The 12,961-nt window shown below is 45.3% G+C and overlaps 1 protein-coding gene across 5 annotated transcripts in view; it reads left to right on the top strand.

The window, feature by feature from the left end:
• The window catches only part of ANO1 (anoctamin 1), a 272,685-nt gene that overhangs the window by 54,011 nt on the left and 205,713 nt on the right, over positions 1–12,961 (top strand). The window lies entirely within an intron of this gene.

Here is a 12,961-nt window from a genome sequence, read left to right as displayed (position 1 = left end):
TAACCACAATCCAAGATGGCTCTTTTTATTCATCTTAATACTCACTTTTCAGAGAATAAGTTTCCTTTATTAGCAACATTGGGAATAATACATGGATACCATGTTCACTTCTATATGCAACCTTATAGCCTTTCACAGGATGAAGCAAAAAGACTGTGATGGTTAACAAAACTCCTGCTAACTGAGCAAAGAGGCACCTGGTTGCACACAAGCAAGCCGTGGGGATGGGTACCCCGGCAACACTTCTCCCAGTTGCCAAGATGGTTAACAAAACCCCTGCTTACTGAGCAAAGAGGCACCTTTTAGGTGATTCTCTTTATTTAGCAAGGGGAGAGCAACTGGCCCTATCTATTTCCCTGCAGAGCATCCCTCCGGTGGCTGTTGCTGGTGTCTATTTTACATTTCCTTTTTTAGATTGTGAGCCCTTTGGGGACAGGAAGCCATTTTCTTTCTTTCTTTCTTTCTTTCTTTCTTTCTTTCTTTCTTTCTTTCTTTCTTTCTTTCTTTCTTTCTTTCTAAACTACTTTGGGAGCCTTTGTTGAAAAGTGTTATATAAATTTTCGTCAGTTTCCATCCTGGGGCAAATAGGAGTCCACCTCCCATCACTCCATGTTCCCAATCTGGACTGGACCTCCATGGCTACTACTTAGGGAAGAAAAATCAAACATGCCATGGCCAATCACATTGTTAATGCCATTTGGCCCTGAAACAGATGTGATATAAACCACTGAAGCTGCTTTTGCCATTGGTGTAAATGTGTGAAAGACAAAGAAGTTTAAAGGGTGTGTTGAGTTTTGAAGTTGATTGTCAGCCATGCAAGAAGGCACAATCATGTTTCACCCTTCTGCATTTTGTGCGTCACCTATGAACAGATGCATTCTATCTGAAGCACATCTTTAGTTCTCCACCCACCATTTTTTCCACACAGTTGGACATGCAAGAGAATGGCTTTTTCACAGCTTTTTCATATTTTAATTTCTCCTTCCTGTAAAGAAGTAGTGACTGATATTAGGCACAGTGAGCTCATCTGTGGATCCAAGAGGGATCCACACACGCTGTTTCCAAACTTCTCAAAGGCTGGTCAGAACTGCAAGTGATGGAGTGGGCTGGCCTGTGCATACAAAGCTCTGCATCAGAGCATACAAAGTTCTGTATGCAGGAAGCAGCCCACACTGTTGCTAGTAGCACTGACCAGCTGCTGAGTGGCTCAAAAGATCCTCTTAGATACATGGATTGCTTCATGGAATGTCAGCCAGTGTGTGTGGAAACCTTGTCTGGGTCACTAGTGGGATTTCATGCAACATATTTCTTTGTCTCTGATGAAATCTACAACATCTTCTCAGTTTCACCATTTCTTTCATTGTTTCACCAGTACTGGGAAAACTTGCTTTTGGTTTTTCCTTAAAAGGTATGTATGTACAAGATACACACAATAAGTTTAGATAAATGGAGAAAGGCTGTTTCAGACACAACGTGGATCATCAGCTGAATTTGAGAATCCCCTCTGTGCGCCTTTCAAATTCACCTGAGGTTGAATTTGGCCAAACAAACCAAGCTTTGAAACCAAGGTGTGCAGTTGGCTTGATTAAGTGTGGCTGAATTTGCCACTGCATCGTGTCCGAACTCCCCACCACCACTGGCTTTATTCTCGGTTTGTTGAAAGAGGCTTTGCACAGGGCGAATGGTGGAGGGTAGGGGCCAAATAAACCATTGACAGCAAACCAAACCATGCTGCTGTCAGGTCATCTGCAGAGGGAATTCTCTGCTTGTTTTTAGAGGCTTGGTTAGAAGCTTCCAAGATGCAACGTTTTGTCTGACAGGGCCCGTTAAGAGTCAGTGAAAATCCTCTTTCCCTTCTCAGATTCTCTAGAGAATACAGGTTTGAAGGAAATTACAATGGGATGCCTCACAGTTTAGTTACAGGGTGGAAAAGACCAGCTTTCAGGACAGGCAGATTGGGCAATGTCTTCTCTCATACTAGCTAGAGAGGTGTGGTATGTGATATATAAGTTTCAATTAGTAGTGTGCTTTAACTGAAGAAGGGTAAGATTCCTGCATGATGGTATTTAAGGTGCTTGAAAATGAACGTAGAAATGCTCAGTCTTAGAAACCTGACTACGGTATCATCTAGTAGGGCTGTGCATCAAATCAGAACAATAATTGGCTGCATTTTTCATTGTATCATTTCCAGCTACTTACTACTACTACAAACATTTATATACTGCTGTAAAATAATGACTCCTTCCCTTTATGTTTTGTGGACTTTTTTGTGTTCTGTGTTGCCTTTAAACTATTCAGGGGTTAAAAGGTTGCAACCTCTGATTGACAGCTAAGTCTGAGGTAGCAAGTGGTGCACTGTAGAGTATTGGAGGGAATGTAACTTAGGTCGAGTTCAGACGTAACGCAAAACTGGAGTTAAACAGGGCAGAGCTTGGAACTCCAGTACATCCGTGTTTGTGAAACCATGGTTTTGGGATGAAACTGACCTATGGTCTGCCTCTCCAAACTTCAACATGAACCTTTGGTTTACACAAAAGTTCACCTCCGAGACTTTCGGTTTGACCATTGAAGTGTTACATCCGATCCTGGATGCCACCATAACTGTGGTTTTGTGTCGATTTTCAAACTGCAGTCATAGAGGTGGTAGCACAGATGTATCCGAGATCACAGCTGCTCCATGCCTGAAGCACTTCTTGCTGGCCACCTCCCCAAACAGTAGCCCCACCCCTCCTATCACCTTCACAGCTATGGAGCTGCCCAGCATCAGGGATGCCTTCCCTTCACATCCTTGGCTTGTCAGCCTGTCAAGTGGCATAGTCACACAGTGGCATTCCTTTTTTCCCATTCTGGAAAGCAGGAGAGAAAGCAGATGGGATGACAGGATGGGCACAAAGTGCTTTTCTCCCCAAGAAGGAATTGACAATTATGTATGTTGACAAGCACAAACACTCCAGGTGGCAACAAAAGCAGGGCACCCCATCACAGTGCTGGGCCAGGAAAAATGGTGGGGGGAGGGGCTCAGGTTTAAAAGGGAGCCCCAACCAGGAATTCTCAAGCAGAATCCATCTCCTTTCTTTGGGGGTACCTGTGCAGTTCCTAGGCTTACTCATGAGAAGGGCCAGGCAGCAGGAACAATATTACCAACACTGAGAGGGGAGATTCCTCCTTTGTGAAAATGATGGATGCTGATCTCAAGCAGACCGTTCACTCATGAGAGTGTAAGGCCATGGGGATCCCCCCCCCCACAACAACAACCCATGAGAAGGACCATCAGAGGGGAGGGGAGAGAATTGCTGAGAAAAATCTCTAAAGATGCCCGATAGCAAAACATCTCCTTCTCCCACAGACTGTTCTCTCATGAAAGAGATAGGCCATTGGGACTCTAAATCAAGCCAGGTTGCTCTATGGAGGAAAGCCATGGGGTCAGGTACCCCAGCGACTGCTCTCTCTGTCTTGGCAACTGCCACCGAGTAGCTGTCAAAGCTTGCCCCCTGCAAGCCTGTGCCTGAAATGGTGACACTGATCTCCTGGGATTGCTGTAAATTGGGGCTCTCCTCTCCCACTCCAGCAGGTCTGCATACGGTGCAACACTGGACCAAAAACAGGAATTTTGAAAGGGTTTAAAGATCCATCCATGCACCCAGTATTCCCCCCATCTGTGGCTCTGACACAGGAGTAACAGCAGGACAGAGAGCATGCACATACCTCTTGCCTGTGTGAAACAGGATGCTGGACTGGATGGGCCTTGTGCCTGATCCATTAGGGCTGTTCTTATGTTCTTAAAATCCCCTTTGGGTACATGCAAGACTTCACAGGGAAGTGGGGTAGGTTGCAGCACAGTTCTATGTTTTGCCATAGAGAGTGGGATGCCCCTTTTGAGGGATTAGCTCAACCTGTGAGAATGCAGTCTGAAGGGAGACCTGGAGCTAATACCCCATGGTCCTCCCCAATAGACTGGCCCTCTCATGAGAGGGATAGCCCACCATCAGCAAGCAACGTAAGCAGGGCACCCCCTCACACCGCTGGGAGGAGAACATCTGATAGGATGGGCACTAAGTGCTTTGCTCCCCGAGGATGAAGCTCAGCCCCTTCCCCTTGGGGGGTTTGCACTGCCTAGGCTTACTCATGAGCTGGTCTGGTCACCAGGGCCCTCCAGTCAAAGGAGTGAAGCCAGAGTATGCCGAGCCAGAGTGTGCTGCACTCACTTAAAAGAGTGCCAGGCCATGGAGACACCCTCTCACCATTCATGGGATGAACCATATGAGGGGAACAAGGTAGGGGCACACATGAGTAATCACTAATAACTCACTATAATAGAACAACCCCTTCTCCCATAGACCTCTCTCTCATGAGAGTGTTGGGCCATTGGGGCTCTGTATCAAGCCAGATTGCTCTATAGAGAAAAGCTACAGGGACAAGTACCCCAGTGATTGCTCTCCCTGTCTCGATGACTGCCACCAAGAAGGTGTCAAAGCATGCCCCCTGCCACCTTGTCCACCCATGTGGACACACATGTGCACCCTTGCTTGTGCCCTGAAACAGTTACCCTGCTCTCCTGTGGTTGCGATTCCCCGCACTAGCAGATCTGTATATGGTTTGATGCCGGACTAAATCTGGAAATTTTGAAAGGATTTAAAGGTCTGTCCCAGAACCCAGTGTTTCCCCCCGCCTGTGCACGAGGCCAGGTTGTGACACATGGTGTATCAAAATATCCTTTGTGCAAGTGCAAGGCTTCACATGGAAGTGGTGGTTGCCAAGATTCTGTTCTATCTTTTACCATGGAGATTGGGGGGGCCCACACAAGCTCCTTTGGTGGGTTAGCTCAACACGTGAGCATGCAGTCCAAAGGGAGACCTAGGGTTTATACCCTTTGATCCTCCCCAGTAGACTGGCCCTCTCATGAGAGGGCAAGCCCACCGGCAGCAAGCTGCTAGGGGAGCTGGAATTTGGTTTGGTCTGCATGGACTGTTTTGGCAGAGTGATATCCCCTCCTGGGAAGTTGTCATGTTCCCTTCGCTTCCCTGGGTAACAGGGACATAGTCCCCACCCCACCCCAACCTGAAATTGTGCTTGTGGGGGACGATTTGGGTGCAGGGCTCTTTGGGAGGCAGCAATGCCATCACTGTCAGAAGAAGTGCTGGCATGGCATCGCATTTAAAGTGATTTAAATGCCCTTTCCATGCCTAGGGTGGGCAGACCACTCCAAAAAGGCACAATCACACCTGGTACTCCCGCTTCAAGATCATGGCCAATTGCGGCTGCTCTGCTGATGTGCTGACACCTTGCCCACAGTCCTGCCATGGAGCTTGCTAGGAGCTTGCTGCCATGGAGCTTGCCTCAGCGGCTGGGCAGCAGGGAAGGGCTCCCCTCTCCTTGAACTGAAGGTTGCCAGACCACAACTGGATGAACATGCACTATGCCATTCACATTTTCAAATTGAAACTGTGGGTTCTCCGTCGTTTGGTTTCATGTTATGTCTGAATCCAGTCTTAGTATTTTGATTGGATGTCTCCAGTCAGACAGAAGGTTCTGGCTGCCTGAAGCAGGAATTGTTACGGTCCAGGCCTGATTTATATACTAAATATGCTCATTAGCTAGCAGACAAAATTAGGCCTGGCTCATAGTGTCACCAAGTGACCAAGTTCTTTTATATGGTGACCATGTAGGATCTGGGCGCATGGAAGAAAGGAGATCAAACCAATCCTCAAAGATTCAATGGGCTTTATTGAGTATAAAAGAATAACAACATCAATCAAACTGAGCAGAAAGCAGGACACTCTATCAATATATTACTAACAGCATTTAAACAGAACATCCTAGCCAACAGCAATATTCAATGTGTTCCTAACTAACATATGTGTGTGTGTATTAAATCTTCCTAGAGCCTAATACAATTCAGATATAGATGGGAAAAGGGGGGTGTAAGGAAAGCTGAGGGCTGGCATCGTTTTTTTGGGGGGGAGATCAGGAATTAGTAGAGGAAAAGGGGAGGGAAGGAGAAGGAGGGGGAAAGATGGAGGGACCCAAGGCTTGTAAGGAGCAGCATATTACCAGGACCAGAGACTTGAGAGCGGTGGATCTCTTCCACTGAAGGAGCGAGGCTTCTTGGCTGGAGACAGGAGCGTTTGCAGTTGCTCAGATCACGGCTGAGAGCCAGAGCACCATGGCTGGGGAAGTCTTGACTTCTCACTGCACAGTAGAAGTCACAGACAGCTCCTGTCCATGGACAGAGTTCCTGCTTGTTGCCCTGCTTAGCAGCAAGTTCTGGGATCCTTGTGAGCAGCTCTTGCTGTAGGCAAAAGATTGCCCGTAGGCACAAGACTGCCTGTAGGAGACAGTTCCTGTCCATGGACAGAGTTCCTGCTTCTAGCCCCGTGGCTTAGCAGCAGACTCTGGGATCACGTGTGAGCAGATCCTGCTTGTAGGCACAAGATGCCAGTAGGCACAAGACTGCTAACTCTCTGTCCAGTAGCCTCATTCTTTATAGTTGTATTTTCTTTGATCTATTCAAATCTCATCTTTTCCTGGGTCCCAAAAGGGGTGACAACTTGCTGCTACCTTCTGGACAATGTCTTTTAATTATTCAGGATATTGGCCAGTCCAGAGAGATATCTCAATCTCATCTTCTGTAAACTGTGCGCTTAGAAAGGGGGGGGGGACATTGCCCAAAGCAAATTTGCATCTCTGAGCTACAAATGGCATCTTCCCAAAAGGTGTTAAAAGTCAGGAGTTAGTGAGAGAATTAGTTCTATTTGTGTGAGACAGCAATTACATTATTTCTTGTGTACCTCTATCTAGTGTGTAATTATAACAAGAAAATATTTAAAGTAACATGAAAAGGGGTACATGTGTGAGACGAGTTATTCAATACATTTGACTAAGGCAGCCTGTCAGTGAGGTAAGAATTAAAGTCTACAGGTGTTTTCTTTGTATGCATTTACCTATGTTGAATCTCTATAGAGAGCAATTGAGTTAATCGTTGACAAGGATTAACGCTGACTTCTTGCAACAGGAGAGGGGAGATCAGCACATTTTAGCATTTGGATATAGCATTCAGCATTCAGGCCTGGCTTTTGTACTCCCTTGAGTATCCATTTCACAATACAATGCTGGATTGCTTCCTCCTTCACAGAGCAGTTGAGATCTGGTATGTCAGTTCACCCTGAGTTCAGGTATTATTTCATTTCTTAATATAAAATGAAATCAGACACAGGCCTATATTCCATATACTTCTGGGCTGGTACCTCTGGTTCTAATATGTGGGGGGGGGGGGGCGTCCATAACAGAATCTCCCTGATTTGCTTATGTATATCTCTGGAATGGGATAAAAGGACAGAGTTGAACAGCAAGAAGAGGAGAACTGTTGAGGAGCAGAGTGGTGTGTGAGCTGGAAGGCTGGAACAATAGCAAATCAGGGTTGGGCTGAAGCTGCTGGGGGAAGTGGCTGGGCCTACTGGAACCTTCTAAGCCTTAGATGAGAAGGCTTGCAAGTTTGTTGTGTTATACTTTTAAACCGTACTCTTGCCTAACTGATTCTGCCCCCCGCCCACCATTGGTTCCTGTACTGGGTTGGGGGGGGGGTTGGCAGGGGGAGTGCTGCTTGTTTTTTCACTATTTTACTGGTGTCTCTATTGTTTTGTCCCCACCTCATGCCTACTTGCCCACTTTAGTTACCATGCTACTGAGTTTTTGATTTTTTTTTAAGAGAGAGACAGGGTTCAGTGACTGGGAGTTGAACCAGTAAAAAAAAAGCTAGAAATCTTATGCTGTTGGCAGTGGATATTTAGACTGAGGGCCAGTTGAGGCCAAGCCCTCACAACCACTTTTCAACAGAAGTTCTCAGAGCAGTTTACACAAAAACATGAATAATAAATAAGAGAGTTCCCTGTCCCCAAAGGGCTCGCAATCTAAAAAGAAACAAATGTTAGACACCAGCAACAAGCACTGGAGGGATGCTGTGCTGGGGTTGCATAGGACCTGTTACTCTCCCCCTACTAAGTAGAAAAGATTCACCACTTTAAAAGATGTATCTTTGTTTAGTTATTTTTCAGTGCAAAATCACTAATATTGGCACTACCTGATACTATATATTCCGTATTGTATCAGGCTGTATCAGACTCCATCCAATGACTGGATGTCTGTTTACATTTGATTATATTACACCATCTGTTGTTGCTGATGTCAAAAAACTTGCTTGTTGTGGAATCTGGTCATATGCCATATATGGAAAGGGCTGAGGGGGGGATGAGAGCAGTGATGTGCTTCAGGCTTGCAGCTGCTCCCAGCATGCTGCAATTGGTTCATCCCCCTTCCAATCACAGTGCTTGGAGGGAAGGATGTTGATTTGTATAATACTTTGAATGACTCTTCAGAGGAGCATTAGGAAGGTACTGTTTGCCAAGTGAAGTTGCAGTCCAATATTGTTGACCTCATCTGAATGTATAAGTTCAAAGCAAAAGTATGAAAAGTGGGGAGGAAAGGTTTGCCTGTTTCTCTAAAACTCTGGCATTTCTGCATGAAATGGGGGTTGTATAAAGCCCTAAGACGTGTCTATCATTAACTCTAAGAGACTTCTACCATGCCTGAAAATCATATTCAATTCTTACTTGTGATAATACATTCAGATGATTTCCCATTATTTCCCGTGGGCCATCATAACCCATGGGACAATGCATCGGCCCGATAACAATGCATTGAATGATTCAATTTGGGCCAGTACAATTATCAGATGCATGATTCAGTAACTGCTTACATTGGATTGGTATTTGATTGGATGTGATAGTTTCATCCATGCACAGCCCTGTCATTTAGCAGGTATTAATTCAGGACATCCAGCCTACCATGGACTGAATCGACTACATACAACAGTGGATGGGCAGGGAATACCAACTGAAAAACCATGTTCTAAAGGTTATGGCTTAGTAAACACAAAAAATGCTCATGTGGTATCACTACCAGCTGACTTTTGGTTAGTCAATATACCAGCGGTAGTCAATACTTTGGTATGTGTGCTATACTGGGGCACGATCTCAGGCTGTGCTTGATGTGTGCCTCAAGTACAGTCTGACATCATGGCCCTCTAGTACTGCACACAGGCCCTCACTTTCGTGTGGCTTTGCCTCTGACCTATGGGGTCAGACAGCAAATGGCAGGATGGAGTACAACAACCAGGCCTATTAGCCCTGCAGCTTCTGTCCAGGAATGTCTGTGATACCTGTCCTGAAGACTGGCTAGTCATAGTGGGTACAATCTAACAAAAGCTGATAATGACTGAGCCCAGCTGAAATTAATAGGAGTTCAGTTAGAACGGTGACTCAGTCCCATTTCATCGCTTTCCAAGGGAAGTAGTAATGACTAGTTTTTGCTGAACCACACCCGGGTTGTGCAAGATTTGGTAACTCACTCTGTACATAGCCATTAAAACGTTCCACATTTATATTCCTCTATAACTGTGAATTCAGTGCATCCAGTCTGATGTATAGTTATGTCATGCTAACGTGGTCCTATTGTCTACATGGTTTAAAGTACACAACTCCAGACTGGTTTGTGGCCAATATTTCTCTACACCAGACCTGCTCAACTTAGCCCCCTCCCCCCACTGTTTGTGGACTACAGCTCCCATGATCCCCAGCCACAGTGGCCAATAGACAGGGATTATGGGAGTTGTAGGCCAACATCTGCAGGAGGGCCGAAGTTGAGCAGCCCTACTCTACATACTGACTTTAAGTGGTACAAGCCCTGCAGAAAAACATAAGCCTTCATAATAAGGGCTTAACATAAGGGCTGAACATAAGCTTTCATAATAAGGATAAACAGTTGAAGTATGTTGTCTTGAGGTATATTGTTCACCCCAACTGGCCTTTACAAGAGAAACAGTTTAAATTTAACGTAGCAACGAGCCACATAATGTTGGTTCTCTATCAGAGCATATAGAATTTGTTATGAGATCTATGTTACACTGCCACTTTAGATGTTACTCTCACATTAACTTTTAAAGATGTTTGAGGACCTCTGAAAACTTTCTCTAATCTCATTCATTGAGAAGGTTTGGCTTTCTAGTGCCCCCTTGTGTTTCAGACTTTGCACCATACATAGCCCATTACTACTTAATGCTCCAAGAATCAGCAATATTCTTGAATATATTTTATTAGTAATTAAAAAGCTATTCAAATTGCAACTGATACGCATAGACCTTACCGTGAAATAGTACATTTCTCTCACATACATACAGAGACTTACAATCTGAGCTTTCAAAATACTATTTCGGAAAACATTGGATAGATGGGTTTGTTTTTTAATTCAGATTTTAATATTTCTCACTTATTTGATAATGTATCACTTTCAAATATGGAAAACATAATCAATGTTAATAAAATGTTGTATAAAGTGGTTTTCAGTGAAAATGTCTGTAACTAAATGGAATTAAGATCTAAATACATTAGGGCCCAATCCCATACCTTTTTGCATGCATAGCACCCTGACCTTTGAATAATTTGATGTCTCCTGCAAATGTGTTTTTGTATAGCAAAAGTGCTATAAATGTGTTTTTGTATAGCAAAAGTGCTGTACATTGAGGACTGTAGCAGTGTCTCTTGGGAAGGAGATGTTTAGCCCTATCCTCTTTGCCATTCATCCCTGCCCAAGCTCTGTTAGTTCTGCAGAGGAGGGGTGCAGGTATTTGTATCTCCCCCTCCCTTCCCTCACACCATGGGTCTGACAGCAGCTTAGGGATTTTGCCTGCAAAACAGCACTGGGACTCTTGGGGAGAAAACATCAACTTTCCTCTAGTGTCATTGCTCCAGTCACATTGGCAGCGTCTCACTCTTGGGCTCCATTAAACGAAAAGCAAAAACATCAGAAGTTCCAGTCATGGATATCTTGCATAATCTGTACTTTGGCCTAATGGAGGAATGCAGAGAGAAAGGAATGAAAATTTGGGAAGCAGAGAGGCTGACTAGAAATGGAGAAAAGTATAAAATGCTCAGTTATTCCACAGTCTTCAATAGAAGATAGATAGTACATACTTCCCACAGAATATCTGAATAACAGAAGGAGCAGCCTTCTCCCATATGATCCGGTCTGGAGGCCCTGCTCTAAGTATTCCATCTGCCTTTCAGATATTAGTGGGGTGGAGAGCATGGACAGTGTCCTTTCCATAGTGGCATTCCAACTGTGGAATGCTGTCCCTGGAAATATTGATTGATGTATTTCTCTTTGGGATGTATACAGTTTTGTTTGCCCAGCATCTGATGATGATGTTCTCTGCAGCTGTTAATTTGTTTATATGTGATTATAGAATTTTATTGTAGATTGTTTTAATTTTTTTGTACAAGAGAAGCAATAGGTGAACTTCCCAACTAACTGCATTGGTGCAGCAAGGAGGCAGCAATTGTTGACTCTATCCTTCCCCAGGAAGCCCTCTGCACCACCCAAAAATAGGCCTCTGAAGGTTGTGAAACCCTTGGGACATATTTCTGGCACCCAGGGAAGGGGAGGGTGTCAAAAATTGCTGCTTCCCGACTGCATCAGTGCATTTACTTGGGATTTTCTGTTAGGCTGCTCTCTTGCTGCACCAGTGCATCCTTGCTCTGTATGTCAGCCACTCTATGGCAGTCTTCTACTATTATATGTGGCCTGATCAGTGGTGCATCTAGGAAAACTAGGCTCCCGGACCACCCCGTTGTGAGGTCCCCTTGCCGTCGCGAGCCCTCCCCCTGCCACCACGAGCCCTCCTTCCTGCAGTCCACTGCAAGCCCCCCTCCCCAATATTCCAGCCACTTGGGGGGGGGTGAGGCGAGCAGACCTCCTCCCCTCCGGTGGCAGCAGGCGGAGAGGGAATGGCCACTGAGCCCGATGGCTTGTGTTACTGTATTGTAACTGTGCAGAAGCACCTGAAAACCTTGCAGTTCTCAGAGGCTATGGAGCAGGACAGTCAGGCTCGACGGGTGTTCCTGCTCTGCCCGTCACCACCACAGGTGGTGGAGAAGCATGCTCGCCTCACCCCTCACCCCCCACCCCCCAAGCAGCTGGAATATAGGGAGGAAGGCTTGCAGCGGACTGTGGGGAGGGGGATTCATGGTGGTGGGGAGGCGCGTGGTGGTGGCAGGAGGCCCCCCTGGCCATTGGAGGCCCCCACGGGCCTTGGAGGCCATGGGTCGTTGCCCCAAGGTCCGGGGGTTAGAGCGTCTCTGGCTAGAGCTATCTGGAGTATATCCTTATGGAGAATCCTGCCTCTAGGCAAAGCACTGGCCCAGGTTGTCTTTTTCCTTACAATTTTATATTTATATTTGCTGCAACAGAAATATGTTAGCATCCAAGGGTGTTGCTACTGGCTAGGTACTTAAAAGCTCCAGGCCCCAAGCTCATATCCCCCCATTTAATAATTAAACTCAAGCATGCCCTCCTCAGGAATATCTACTTTTTAAAAAAAGTCTCTAATTTTATTTATTTATTTATTTATTTATTCGGTTTTTATACCGCCCTTCCAAAATGGCTTAGGGTGGTTTACAATTAAAACAGAAACCATTAAAACCAATAACAATTAAAACAGAAACATAAATATGAACACCAATTAACAATTAAAACATCTTAAAAAACAATTAAACTATCAGAACAATTATAACCCTGAAAACCAGGTTAGCATTAAAACAATTAAAACTAATTAAAAACCCTGAAAGGCCAGGCCAAACAGATGGGTTTTAAGGGCTCTCTTGAAGGTCAGTAAGGAATTAAGATTGTGAATTTCTGCTGGGAGTGCATTCCACAGCCCAGGAGCAGCTACAACGAAGGCCCGCCTCTGAGTCGCCACCAAACGAACCGGTGGTAACTGGAGATGGACCTCCTCAGAAGACCTTAATGTGTAGTGGGGATCATGTAGAATAATACAGCACCTATGAAAATGGAAGCAGAAGAGACCTAGGTGAGGCCAGGAACTCTCTCCCATGCTCTGTGCAGGTGCCTC

Source organism: Hemicordylus capensis, chromosome 1 (assembly GCF_027244095.1).
Source record: "Hemicordylus capensis ecotype Gifberg chromosome 1, rHemCap1.1.pri, whole genome shotgun sequence".
NCBI classification, from domain to species: domain Eukaryota; kingdom Metazoa; phylum Chordata; class Lepidosauria; order Squamata; family Cordylidae; genus Hemicordylus; species Hemicordylus capensis.
This window is presented reverse-complemented; position numbering and strand designations above follow the sequence as displayed.